At 49.1% G+C, this 12,983-nt stretch overlaps 1 protein-coding gene across 7 annotated transcripts in view; it reads right to left on the bottom strand.

The window, feature by feature from the left end:
• The window catches only part of DHRSX (dehydrogenase/reductase X-linked), a 230,120-nt gene that overhangs the window by 130,027 nt on the left and 87,110 nt on the right, over positions 1-12,983 (bottom strand). The window lies entirely within an intron of this gene.

Below are 12,983 nucleotides of genomic sequence, written 5' to 3'. Positions count from 1 at the left end.
GTCCTCTCTCCTGGGCATGTAGACTCCGTGTTCTCCCCATGTCCTCACGTGGTCATCCCTCTGTGTGTCTATGTCCTCATCTCCTCTTCTTATAAAGACCCATGTTATGGACCAGGACCGACCCTACTGACTTCATTTTACTTTAATCCCCTCTTTAAAGTCCTTATACCCAAATACAGTTCCATTCTGAGGTCCGGGGGCTGAGGACTCCTACATATGAATTCTGGGGACACGATTCAACCCAGAACGCCTGTGGATGGTGAGATCCAGGTTAGCTGTGCTGAAGGGGTCCCCTATGTGGGCTCTTCCAACCAGATGGTCTGGCTTGGTCATCCGTGGCACCAGGGCCCCACAGTGTGAGGATGTCTGCACAGGGTGAGCAGGGAAGCCAGCCACTTTACAACAAGGTGGTGTCTCCTAGACCACACATGGCTTTGCTGGTACCTTGACGGAAGTGCTAAGAAAACACCATCGCCTTCCCTCATCCACACAAAGTATCTGTCAAATTCCAGACTGGCTATTTCACTCCCCACAGACCACTCGGGTATTGGTGAAACCGTTCCCCATGAGGACAGGAGGGGACAGGAATTCTCTGGGCATTTTCCAGAATGGTTCCTATCCCCTCCCACCGCAGGATGGAGTATTTCTCCAATATTCATCATTGGAACGAGGCGGCACTCCTGCAGGGGGATCTCCCTAAAAGTGCAGCCCCCTCCATCTGGACCAGAGTGAGTCCCAGAGATTCCAAATTCTCAGGCTTGTCCACACTCAGACTCCAGAAGGTCATCAATCACCCTGCAAGCATCCCTACCTGTGCCTGACTCCCTGGGAGCTTCTGCTCCCACTAACCCTCGATTCTTAGCATGCACCTATGTGCACCTGTGTGTGTCTATGTGTCTCCAGTTCCAAGGACAGCACTTGGCCCTGTGACTGCTATTCTCTGAGGATCTAGGAAGACTTGATAGTTTTCAGTCTCTCGGTTTTTTCATATGAGGACAGACCAAACTCTGCATGGCAGATCAGACACTGGAAGACCCCCTATTTCTGAGATTCACAAGTAATACCTGGAGGGATATGGTCTTGTCTCTCATTTATAAAGATGCTTCTTCCTGACCTAAGAGTTCCCTCGTCTCCGTGGCTGGGGAGACTTCAATGTTAATGGGAGAGGAAGGCCACCAGCAAGACTGTCCCCTGACCTGGTTCAAGAGCTTTCCACGGAGGTTCTCAAATGCACATATGCACATTCACACATACGTTCCCTGAAAGATGTGGTCCATCTCCAGGGGGACAGAACAACCCCATCACTGAGTGGCTTCAGAGCTCGACTGCCTGAGTCCCATTCTACCTCCAAGGCACTTGTTGGTTGGTCAACTTTGGGTAGGTCCCTCCATCTCTTCAAGCTGTGGGATGGTATCAGTCTGGTGGGGCTGCCATAACAAACACCAGAGCCCACGGCACTTAAAGATGAGAAGGCTGGAGGCTGGAGGTCTGGGATGAGGCTGCCCGTGTAGTTGGTGTCTGGCAAGAGCAGTTTTCGTGGCTTGTCAATGGCCGCCATCTTGTTCTGTCCTCATATGGCAGATGGGAGAGAGAGAATAAGCTCTCTGGAGTCTTGTCTTATAAGGACACTAATCCCATCATGGGGGTCCCACTCTCATGACCTCATGTAATGCTAATTACCTCCCAAAGGCCCATCCCCTAACATATTTGGAGTTAGGTTTCTACGTGTGAATTCTGGAGGGACAAACATTCACTCTAACAGCAGGTCATCATCTGCAGACTGGGATAATGCCTTCCTTTTTGGGGGGCTCATCTGAGCTGTAAATGCCACCATGTGTCAACCGAGAACACGCCCGTAAGCATTAGCCTCCAGCTAAACCTGCTTGTCATCACCCATAAAGCTGTCTGGCAAACCCAGCACGGGAGTGCTGGAATCACGCCAAACACTTACTATTGTTAAGTGCTTCCGCCACTGAGACACAAGGATATACTTTGGCCTTCCCAGTTTACAGCCACGCGGCAAATACAGGACCATGTGCGTGTCAGGTCTTATGTCTGCTCTGGCATATTCAGCCGACACAGCACAGAAGCTATCAAGGATGTTTCAAAATCTCTGTCTTGTCAAGGCACAGGGCTAAGAAACCCTGTGGGTGCCAAGCCCTCCAAAGCGCTGACCATCAACTTCTTGCCTTTCTGGGTCACGGCTCTCTCCAGCAGGGTGGCCATATGCCAGGTTGTTGTGGCTTGCTTCTTGCATGCATCCTATTTATCTTTAGAACCTGCTTCTGCACCTGTTTCTAATTTAAAGCTAATGATGATCCATGACGGGTCCTCACGGCGACAGAAAATGACTCTGTAAGTAGATGCTTCACATGCGGCCAGAGGCTAGACATTCAGGTATACTCTAGAGAAAAACAGAAGTCAGAATACACATGGCCCCACGTCGCCCAGAGTCAGGGCTGCAAGAAAACATGCTTGAATGGGCTTAAAATCTCATCAGAGTGGATTTTCAGGCTCAAAATCGTTAGGCAGTGTCATGAGGGACCCCAACGGCTATGTCCCCAGAAGCTTATTCTCCTTCTGTGACCTCCAGGTGGTGACTGCAGATCAGGAGTCATCTGAGACATGAAATCTGCACAGAGGAGGTTGAGTTCCACTTAGGGATGCCATGTGCTACACAGTCTTCCCTTCCCATCCCTCACTTTCTAATAAGGAAAGAGACTAAGGATGCATGGTGTTCTTCCAACAGAGCACCTACACTTTGCCTGCAGGTATGCATGGTGCCCCACGTTGATGCCAGGTGAATGTGTGGGGCTCACACTTCATTTGAGGGATCCAGAGGTCATTTCATGGAAGACGTGCCTACAGATCACAATTCTGGGTCTTCTGTCCAAGCGCCATGTTGGTTTTTCTCCAGGTCTCTTGTCCCAGCAGCGCTGAGGCAGATCTGAGTTTCCAAAGCTGGACCAATGGACAACAAGATGGTGGTGGGGACAGCAAGGCCAGGGAACTCCAAGAAGATGGTGGTGGGGACAGCCAAGGTAATTGGCCAAGTCCAATAGGACATTAGTGGGAATAGCAAAGCCAGGGAAGCCTGGCAAGATGGTGGCAGGGACAGCAAAGCAGGGAAGTCCAACAAGACAGTACTGCGGACAGTTAAGCCAAGGAAGTGCAACAAAACAGCAATGGGGACAAGAAAACCAGAGAAGCCCAACAAGATGGCAGTGGGGACAGCAAAGCCAGAGAAGTCCGGTTGAGAACAACACCATGAGCCCCAGTTCTGAAATCTGGTTGTGGACACCTTGCTCAGCTCGCCACAGTCACCAATAATAACCAGGATGACAGGTGGATACAGGTACATATTTCACACGTTTGGAACATTCATTATGGGTGGATAATTTACTGAAAGCTAGAATCAGCCCAATCTGCCTTGACTGACCCTCATGTCTACTGACTGGATCACTTGAAATGTAAACCTAGGAAGTCGCAAGCAATCCTGGGAGACCATCATCTTTTGTTATACACACAGAGAACACTGGCTCCGATTCTTGATATTTAACCCATTTAATGGCATTAATATGACTTTCAAATTCTAGACCCCAAGGAACCTGCTATGAGTTTTTTGTTTGGTATAATCTACCAAGCAAATGCCTCATACCCATCTTGTATGAACAGCGTCCTCAGTAGTCTGTGGACCATACAGTGAGCAGCACTTAGTGCCTGCTGCCCAGAGAAAAGGTTGTCCTTGATACCAATGACACATCAAGCCACAATGGATACAGAAGGCAGAACAATTCAAGGGCAAGAGGCGGTTCACACACAATGAGCTAAGAGGGTGCCATTTTGATTGCAGAAGTGTAGACCTGGAAGTCAACAGAGAGAGGAAAGATGGGAAACCTTGGGTATGAACCAGAGGGAGGAAAAAAGGACACGGTACGGGGCATTCCAAATGTCTCTAAAATGTCCAGGACTTACGGAGAAGGAGGTAGAAGAGGAGTCACCAAGGGACCCCAAGGTGATGATGAAGGGGTCCATGGAGTTAGAAGATGAGAGGAGAGGCTCAGGAGCTGTCCACACATGGGTTGGGGTCCAGGCTTCCACACTTGGAAGCCGGGCCCCTTAACCTGGTTTTCTCATGTTTGAAATGGAGCCAAGAATAGTACCCACCTCTGGGATGTTCTAGACACAAGCTGTGCAAAGTTCTTAGCATAACGCCCAACGTATACTAAGTGCTCAGTAACTACGTCCTTCACCCTGAAATTCCTCTTTTTGTTAGGAGAACGACGGATTGTCAGGGAAGGTGACAACCAAGACATTGCAAAAGGCAGGGAGGAAAAGAACAGACTGACTGATAGAAGGTATCCGTAATGAGGCCCCAGGGAGCGAGCAGCTCACCGCAAAGCAAAGGCACCGAGTAAAAATTACTCTGGAGAAATGTACCAGGAAGGAGGGAGATGGGCAAAAGCAATATAGCATTGCAGTGGTATTTTCACAGTGCTTTTTAAATTAGGTTGCTAATTGGACAAATTAGGCATTGGCTGGGTGACAGCATGTGGGGATTAGCCGCCCTGTGTTAGCCAGGAGTCTAGGTAAACAGATGACGCCAAACACTTGGAGCCTCACACATGGGCACAAAAGAAGCGACAGCACCGTGTGCATGTGAAATGCAATTTGTGTCTGCCAGCTGGCCCCTTCTCTCTGGGGCATGACCACCACTTGGTGACAGCCTATCCCAGTGCAGCCCCAAATCACCAGAGTGTCGATTTTACGCATCGGTAAAGACACCTGGATCTTCCTCCTTTGAAATCCAGCAAGAATATTCAATAACTTTTCTTTCAGATCACCAGCACGGTACAGCCACGGAAAACGCTTCGATTTCCACGTGATTTGGCCAAAAGTGATGGCTCAAACACACAGGAAGGCACTTTCCTATACCAGCATCCTTGGTCTTACAGTGGATTGGGGAACACGTCTAATTCTCGTGGCAGTGGTATATGACATCCATGGAATACTGCGACCAAGGGAGGCTCACCTGAGTTGTGAAGCACAGGGTTTGTAGCGGGAGTCAGTCACATACACATGGCAGACCACGTGCCTGATGGACCTTCGTCTCCAGTCCCTCCAGGGGCCAGGCTGAAAGCACGTGGCCCTTGAAAGCACAAGACCCTCGCTATAAGTGTCACTGTTACCATAAGCTATGGGGCATCTCCCAAGGCCCCTAGGTAAACTGAGGCAGGACTTCCCAATAGCTTAGAGGTGACCTCTCAACAGCCAGGGGCAATGCTAGACCGTTCTTGGGAAAACTGAATCCTTTAGTCCACACGGTCCCCGAGACCGTGCACTCACGCTCACATGCACAGCACCCCGAACACATCCAGGAAAACCAAAGGTCCTGCGCCAGACCCGGAACTACCATCATAAACCACACCAAAATTTGGATTTAAGTCGACTTTTTGTAAGGAATTGTTTCCTTGACTTTAATTTTTTAACTTACTCCAGTGACACCTGTTTAGAGAATTCGGTCCATTCATATTTAATTTTGTAATCATATTTGTGGTTATCTCCAAAGCTCCCTAAAGGTGTCTGTTATTATTATGCCCCCATTTTTCATTTCCTTAAGTGACATCAGGAAAGGGACCCATAGCAGGTCCCTTGAAGTAGGTGTGAGTCACAGAATGCAGTGTTTTTAATACGGTGCTGAGTTCTTGCCTTTTTTTTTTTCAAGTAAAACCTTCTTAGCTGCCTTAGATGCTTATCCTGTCTCTCGGTCGGAGGGTTTAATCTGGAGGCACGGAGCCTTAGTCACTGTCCCCTTTCTCTGCAATCCCCTGCAGATTTTCTTGATAAAGAGCATTTTATTATGGATAATGCATTCTGATTATGTCAGACATCTGCGGTAACATTTACCGGGCAACAAGGTTAATTGCCTTTCAGCAAACAAAAACAGGTTGTGTTTCCAGAGAAACACAATAAGGAATAAGGAGGGAATTCCATTTTCTCTTGTACCCATTTTGTCACAAGCGTCTGTAGGGTTCAGATCAACTTTTTGGGGTTTCAGAGGATTAATTTATAAGGTTCCATATACGCACAGCCTTAGGATGGACCCAATACCAATGACGGTCGGTAGACATTCTGTTCTCCCTGGAGGAACACGTGTGATGGAAAATGGTGGTTTTCAAACTGTAGGGTATACTGACTCACTTTGCGGGGTGGGGGTGGGGGTTGGAAATGCAAGTCGGGGGATTCACCTCCAGAGTTTTGTGCCCCACGCAGGTCTGGGGTGGGGCCTGAGAAGTGGCATTTCTCAGACATTCCCAGCGGATGTTTGATATCACTCATCCAGGAATCCTACACGGAGAGCCACCAGATAAGACCACATCCCAAGACATACAGCAGTCATGGCCAGCTGTGGACAGGGGACACAGAGGAAGACGGGGCACAGGGTCTCTGTTTCCCTATAAATCCTCCTTGAGGACCAGCCAGTGTTCTCTAATTCTCACCTGGATCCAAAGTGACTCAGCCCTGGCTGGAAGGCTAGTCGGGAAAGAGTGGGTGGTTGTAATTCACAGCAGATACTTCTGCCCCAGCAACGAGATGACATGTGACAGGTGTCACCAGCTCAGGGAGGCTCCCAGTGAGTTAGGAAAAAGGTTGGAGCCAGTTCCAGGCAAATGACTGGGACATGTGAAAACACAGAGGACCTCTATGTTCCCAGGGCTGTCCCGTAATCCACTTAGTCTGAATTAATACCTCTAGAGGATCACACTGCGGTCCCTGGAAGGTGCCAGGAAGTCAACGCTGAAATGTGGGGAGCACTTAAAATGTCACCACCCCTGTCAGAGGTAAAAGGAGCAAAATGGGACTGAATAGGATTTATGAAAATCAGGATGAACATTCACTCTGCAAGAACTCCCAACTGCTACAACTCTCAACGGCCCTCCTCCCCCACCAACCCCATGTATTTTACTGTTTGACCTCGGTAGTGGATTGAATTGTGTCCCCAAAAAGATATGTCCAAGTCCTAAATCCTGGAAACTGGGAAGGGGACCTTATTTGGAAATATGTCTTTGCAGATGTGATGAAGTGAAAGATTTGAGATGAGCTCGTCCTGGATCACAGTGGCCCTAAATCCAGTGGCATGTGTCCCTGTAAGAGAGACACAGACACAGAGCAGAAGCCACATGAAGATGGGAGTCAGAGATGGGAGGGATGTGGCCATCAGCCCAGGGACACTTGGAGCCCAGAAGCTTGAAGAGGAAGGAAGGACCCTCCCCTGGAGCCTCAGGAGGGAGCACAGCCCTGCCCCACCTGGATCTTAGCAGCAGTGCTCCTGCCCCGTCTGGATCTCAGTGGTCCTGCCCCACCTGGATCTCAGACTCTGATCTTCAGAGCTGGGGGAGGATGAGTTCCTGTGGTTTTAAGCCTTCCTGTTTGTTGTGATTTGTTATGACAGATGTAAGAAACTAGTACAGTGTTAAAGACATGAACAGACACTCATACTGAGGCTCATGATTCCTTTGTCCTACAGTTCAACCAACTTTCTCTGGATCTTTCCTTCCTGAGCCATGAGCACCATCCTCGGCATTTCAGTAAATGCCACCTTCATCTTTCCAACTTTTGGAACAAAAGCCTCAGGGTCCCTTCACTGTCCTGCATTTCTGCCATGCTCTGCTCGATTGGAAAATTCAAAATATGTCCCAGATCCTGTCGTCTTCTCATCATCTCCATTGTCTGTCCAATGTTTATTTTCTGGATTCTGATGCCTTGACACTAGGGTCATGCTGATCCTCGAGGGACGGCCCCTCCCAGGGCAAGCCAAATCCTAGAGAGAGCAAATGACTCTCCTTTTAAATGCAAGCCAAGCAATCCAGAGCCCACACCCCAACCCTGATCTCTATGGGGCTGCCATTCTCTGAGCTACTGCGCACCTGCCTTCAGCTCCCCAGGGCAGGTGCCAGACAGCTAGGGAAGGCCCTGTGCCCCAGAGCTGATTAGATTGGCCAATCCTAAGCCTGCTCACCCTGCCTCCCCTGCTCCCTCCCATGGAAACCACAAGAAAGGCTCTTGTCCGCAGTCCCCACTCTCCCTCTGCGGCTTGACCAACCTTGGTGCTTCTCCACGTGGATCTCATGGAGTGTCACGTTCCCTCCTTTTGGGAGCTGTGAGCCACAATCTTTTCAGTGGCACCTGTGTCCTGACCTGTTGGCCTCACCATAATGGAAAAATAACGAATCCTGCATCTTAAGACAACCTCACCACAAGCCGCCATCTTTCCTGTGATGGCCATGGCGTCTTGTAGAAAGCGGGCATGGATGGAAGAACTCCCTGCATTCGTAACAAACTGAGGCTGTTCCTTGCCGGTTTGTCAGCCCTAACTTCAGTTTCCAATGGCCACCTGTATTGTCAAAGGACTGTCATTTTGTGGAAGTATACCAACGTAATTTAAAAATCAAAGTGCTTTTGATCATGTCTACTGACTTCACAGCACTCCTGTATTCCGTATTAATATGGTTACTTAAGTATTTACGGCAGTATTTTAACAAAAGTTCCAGCCATTAGGGTCATATTTCAAACCACGAATATTGGAACTGATATCCCCTGAAGTGACCACCTCGTTGCTTTTTCTACGTTAAGCCATGACAGCAAACTTGTAACCGTATGCTTCAAAGCCTCACGTACAAGCAGCCTTGTTCAAACACTTGGGTTTTTATTTCTAGGTAATGTGATATAATTATCTTCAATTCTGTGAGTGCGTAAGGAGCAAACCAAGCAATGACATAAAGTGGTTGCTTATACGAAAGAAAATAATTCTAGTTTCAATTAAATATATATATAAATAAATATATATGTATATATATATTTTTTGGTTTTGTGTGTGTGTGTATATATATATATATATATATATTTACAAACCAAAGCACAGAGCTGACTTTGCCAGGCTATTAATTGATTTCTAGACAAGGAAGATATCCTGCTTTAAGAAAAGTCAAAATTGAGCTCGAGACATGTGAGCATTGGGTCCTGGCACATGTGAGCCTCACAAGTAGGTGTTAAACTGGGGATAATGACATCAAATTGTGCAGAGATAAAAATGTTAAGTGTCACATGGAACTGGGCAGTGTTACTTCTACGAACGTGTGTGTAATGAAGGTTTGGGGAGTATTAAAACATGGTTTTAGTGTCCTCTCTTGGAGATGCCACACCTGCGTTGTGGAAGGAAGAATGTGCAGCCATTTCAAAGAAATAGGACCGTTCTGTGCGCGTGCGGGTCGCAGGATGACCAAGACACAATCTCTGAATGGTGTGCTTTTTGCCTTGGCGTGCCCAGCTTTGTCTCCAGCACCACTGATTAGCGAGTGCTCAGCCCGGCTGGTCCCAGGAGATACAAGACCTCCTGTTTCCCGCCAATTACAGGAGCTCAGAGTCCTCAGGAAGCCAGTGCACCAGGTGGACAACAAGCCATGTAATTTGCACAACGGGACAGGGTGTAGTCCTGCATTTGGTCACATGAGCCCCAAGCGTTCTGCGTGAGTATTACATCTTGTGGGCTCCAGGTTACGGCCAACAACACAGTAGGACCCCCCCCACACACACACACAGTATCCCACTGTATGCACACAGTTCATGATCCTTATCTGTCTGTCTGTGGATGGACACCTGCGTGTGATTTGGAAGCTCGAACCTCTGGGCTTGGAGGTCTAGCAAGAGCTCCCTCCAACTCCTGCCATGCACCAAATCGATGGCGGTGTGAGACGGGATGGCTCTTGCAGACTACACGGCCAGACAATCAGTGCTCAGGAGAGTATTCCAACATCTATAGGAACGTCATGGTGCCACTGGGTCAAAGCTCTGATCTGTGTCTTCTGTCATCATGCCGTAAGCCAACCACCCCAACATCCCAGATTCACCTTCACCAGGCTGTACGCACTCTGACACTGAACTGGCTGTCCCGGGGCTGGTTCTATTTCTAGCTCCTGGGCAGGAGGGTGACTGGTGCCTGGCGGTGCCCATCTGGCGGGCCCCTATCTGCGTTTGGGCACAGCTTGGCCCTTCTCCTGAGTCCCCAAGCATAAAAATAGTCACCGGATGAACTCACCGGGTGACAAACACAGGAGCCATGTGTTCCTCCTGGAAACTTAGAGATGCCTGGGCTGGCCCAAGACACAGCAGTTGGCTGCTGGCACAGACCGGCGCCTAGTCACTCATAGCTTATGTAACTCCCGAGCTCATGGCACTGACAGCGGGTACAACCAAAGTGAGACCCAGCTCCATGCTGCAACCCACTTCTCACATTGCCAATGGGGCCACACGGCTGTGTTCTTCTCACTTGTCCCTTGGAAGGCATATTTGGCTTCTCCCGCCATCTTGTAATCTAAAAAAATTCAGTGATTCGCAGGAAAGATTCGTTGCGGATATAAAAACAACGAGAAGAGGCTCTTGAGGAAGTCGGTCCCAGCAGGCCGAGCGGTGGCGACCTTCAGAAGACGCAAATGTTCACTCTGGAGCCACCACATTTGAAGATGATCCAGGCCATGAAAGAGACAACGCCCCAAATGGCATCCCAAGCCCCAGCTCAGAAAGCAAAGACAGACCTGAAACCCAGTGTGTGCAACCGTTTTCCAAACGACTCCTAGCTTCTTGAAGCATTGTCATTCTGGAACATCAATGGGACAGGTCACCTGGCTATGCTGCGCCCACCACTGGGACTGTGGCTTTCAATGTGTCTGGGTCAGGTGGAATCGGCAGACCTGTCCCAGGATGTTGACGCCCTTCACGGATTGCCCCCTTGGCCCTTCTTCCCTACTCAGCCCTCCTTCCCTCCTTGGACAGATGCTTCTGTTCTTAGGGTCTTGCCTACTGTGTTCCAACACCCAAAGCTCCATCCCGGATGTGGGTGGAGAAAAGCAATCCTCGCCATCAAATTGTTGGAGCAAGAATCGTGGAATTCATCTCAGGTATCATCTGCTCCCTGCATCTTCCATGTTCCCACGGCAAGGGCTACAGAGACACTCCTTTCTCTCTGGGCCACCAATGCCTTGGCTCAGATCTGGTCCTCGTTGGTCACCACCTTTATACTGACCCTCGTAAATTTTCTCCCTACCTTCTGCCTTGACGTCTATGATAAGCTGATAACGACTCTCAAACTTACGGCCACAGCCCAGGCTGGCACCCCTTTCTGTGCAAATTAGTGCATCTTGCAACCACCTGGTTTTCCCTCCTGTGGCTTCCCCTCCTGCCAGCTGTCTTGATGCTTCTGTGAAGCCTCATCTCCTGATCCCTCAAGCACTGACCGCCACCTTTGCAACCCTCCTTTGGCTTCACCCCACCATAAATCCGTCACTTGACTCCCAGGACCCTGCTCTGTTCACTCCCTTTGGTAGGGATGTAATGCCCCAAGGAGTCTTCCTGCACCAAATGGGGTTCTACTTTCTAGAGCTGAGCAGTTCACCCATGCTGCAGTGTCATGTGCAAAGTGGCGGCATCTGTTCCCAACTAGACCGTAAGCTCCCCACCAGTTCCCATTGCTGGTGGATATTCATAGTTCTGCCCACCCAAGAATTGCCCCTCCATTCCTGCTTCACCCTGGGAGCTGTTTCCCTCCATCCGCCCACTCCTCTTGTGGGCTCCGGGGAAGTTGTTGATGAGGACACCCCAGCTCCCAGTGCAAACCCACGAGCAGGTGTGGGACCCAAACCAGACCAATCCGAATGCTTCCCTGGAATGGCCTGAGTCCAAATGAGAAAAACACAGTTTGCCAGCATTGGAGGCAGGACAAGAGAAGGAGAACAGAAGAGAAGCCCGTCTGGGAGAATGAAGCTCGTCCACAGGAAAAGTAGACATTGGAGGCTGGAAACAGGCATCCTAGAGCTGCCTGAATCCCCATCCTGGTCACCGAAGGGGAAGTGAACGTAAAGTGTAGTGTAGAATGGATTTAGAAGCAAAGGCACCTGTCTTATGGCTTGGGCTGGTTGCAGCTGGGGTTGGTCCTCTGCAACCATGGGTCATTCACACAGTCACTCTGGATGTATGGGTTTTACTTACTCTCTCTCTCAAAAAAAAAAAAAAAAAAAAAAGCAGCTCAAAGGTGTGTCAGGTGTAGGAAGGACTTGCCAGAGAGAAGAAAGAGGTACATGCAGATAATGCTTGGGAAGAAGCAGGATCGAAAGGCAAGTGGAAGTGGAAGCTGTGTCCCATGGCCAGCTGTTGCCTACGGAAACACATTAATGTGGAATTATAGTATAAATATGGAAAATAGTATAAAAGGTCCTCAAAAAATTAGAAATGGAACGGCCGTATCATCACGTCTGGGTATTTACCCGAAGGGTGGAAATTAGGATCTCAAAGAGATGTCCAGCCTGTGTTCACTGGAGTGTTAAACACAACAGCCAAGGGGTAGAAACAACCCGAATGTTCATCGATGGATGGAGGGAGGAAGAAAACGTGGTACACAACGCAATATCATTCAGCCTTAAAAAGAAGGGAAATCCTATCATATCGGCCACCCAGGTGAACGTGGAGGACGTTATGCTAAGTGGAATAAGCCATTCACGGAAGGACAAATATTGCATGATTCTACTTACACGTTCTATATAAAATAGCCAAACCCACAGAAAGTAGAATGGCGTTGCCGGGTACTGGGGGAAGGGGATGTGGAGAGATGGTGGTCAACGGGGATAGAGCGTCAGTCATTCCGGATGAAAACGTTCTACATATCTACTCTACAACAGCATGTCTGTAGCTAGCCACACGGTATTGCACATTAAAAATGTGTTAAGAGGGGGGCGCCTGGGTGGCACAGCGGTTAAGCGTCTGCCTTCGGCTCAGGGCATGATCCCGGCGTTCTGGGATCGAGCCCCACATCAGGCTCTTCCGCTATGAGCCTGCTTCTTCCTCTCCCACTCCGCCTGCTTGTGTTCCCTCTCTCGCTGGCTGTCTCTATCTCTGTCGAATAAATAAATAAAAAATCTTTAAAAAAAATAAAA

The sequence above is a fragment of the Ursus americanus genome, chromosome X, assembly GCF_024610735.1.
Source record: "Ursus americanus isolate L20-20 chromosome X, mUrsAme1.1.p, whole genome shotgun sequence".
NCBI lineage: Eukaryota > Metazoa > Chordata > Mammalia > Carnivora > Ursidae > Ursus > Ursus americanus.
This window is presented reverse-complemented; position numbering and strand designations above follow the sequence as displayed.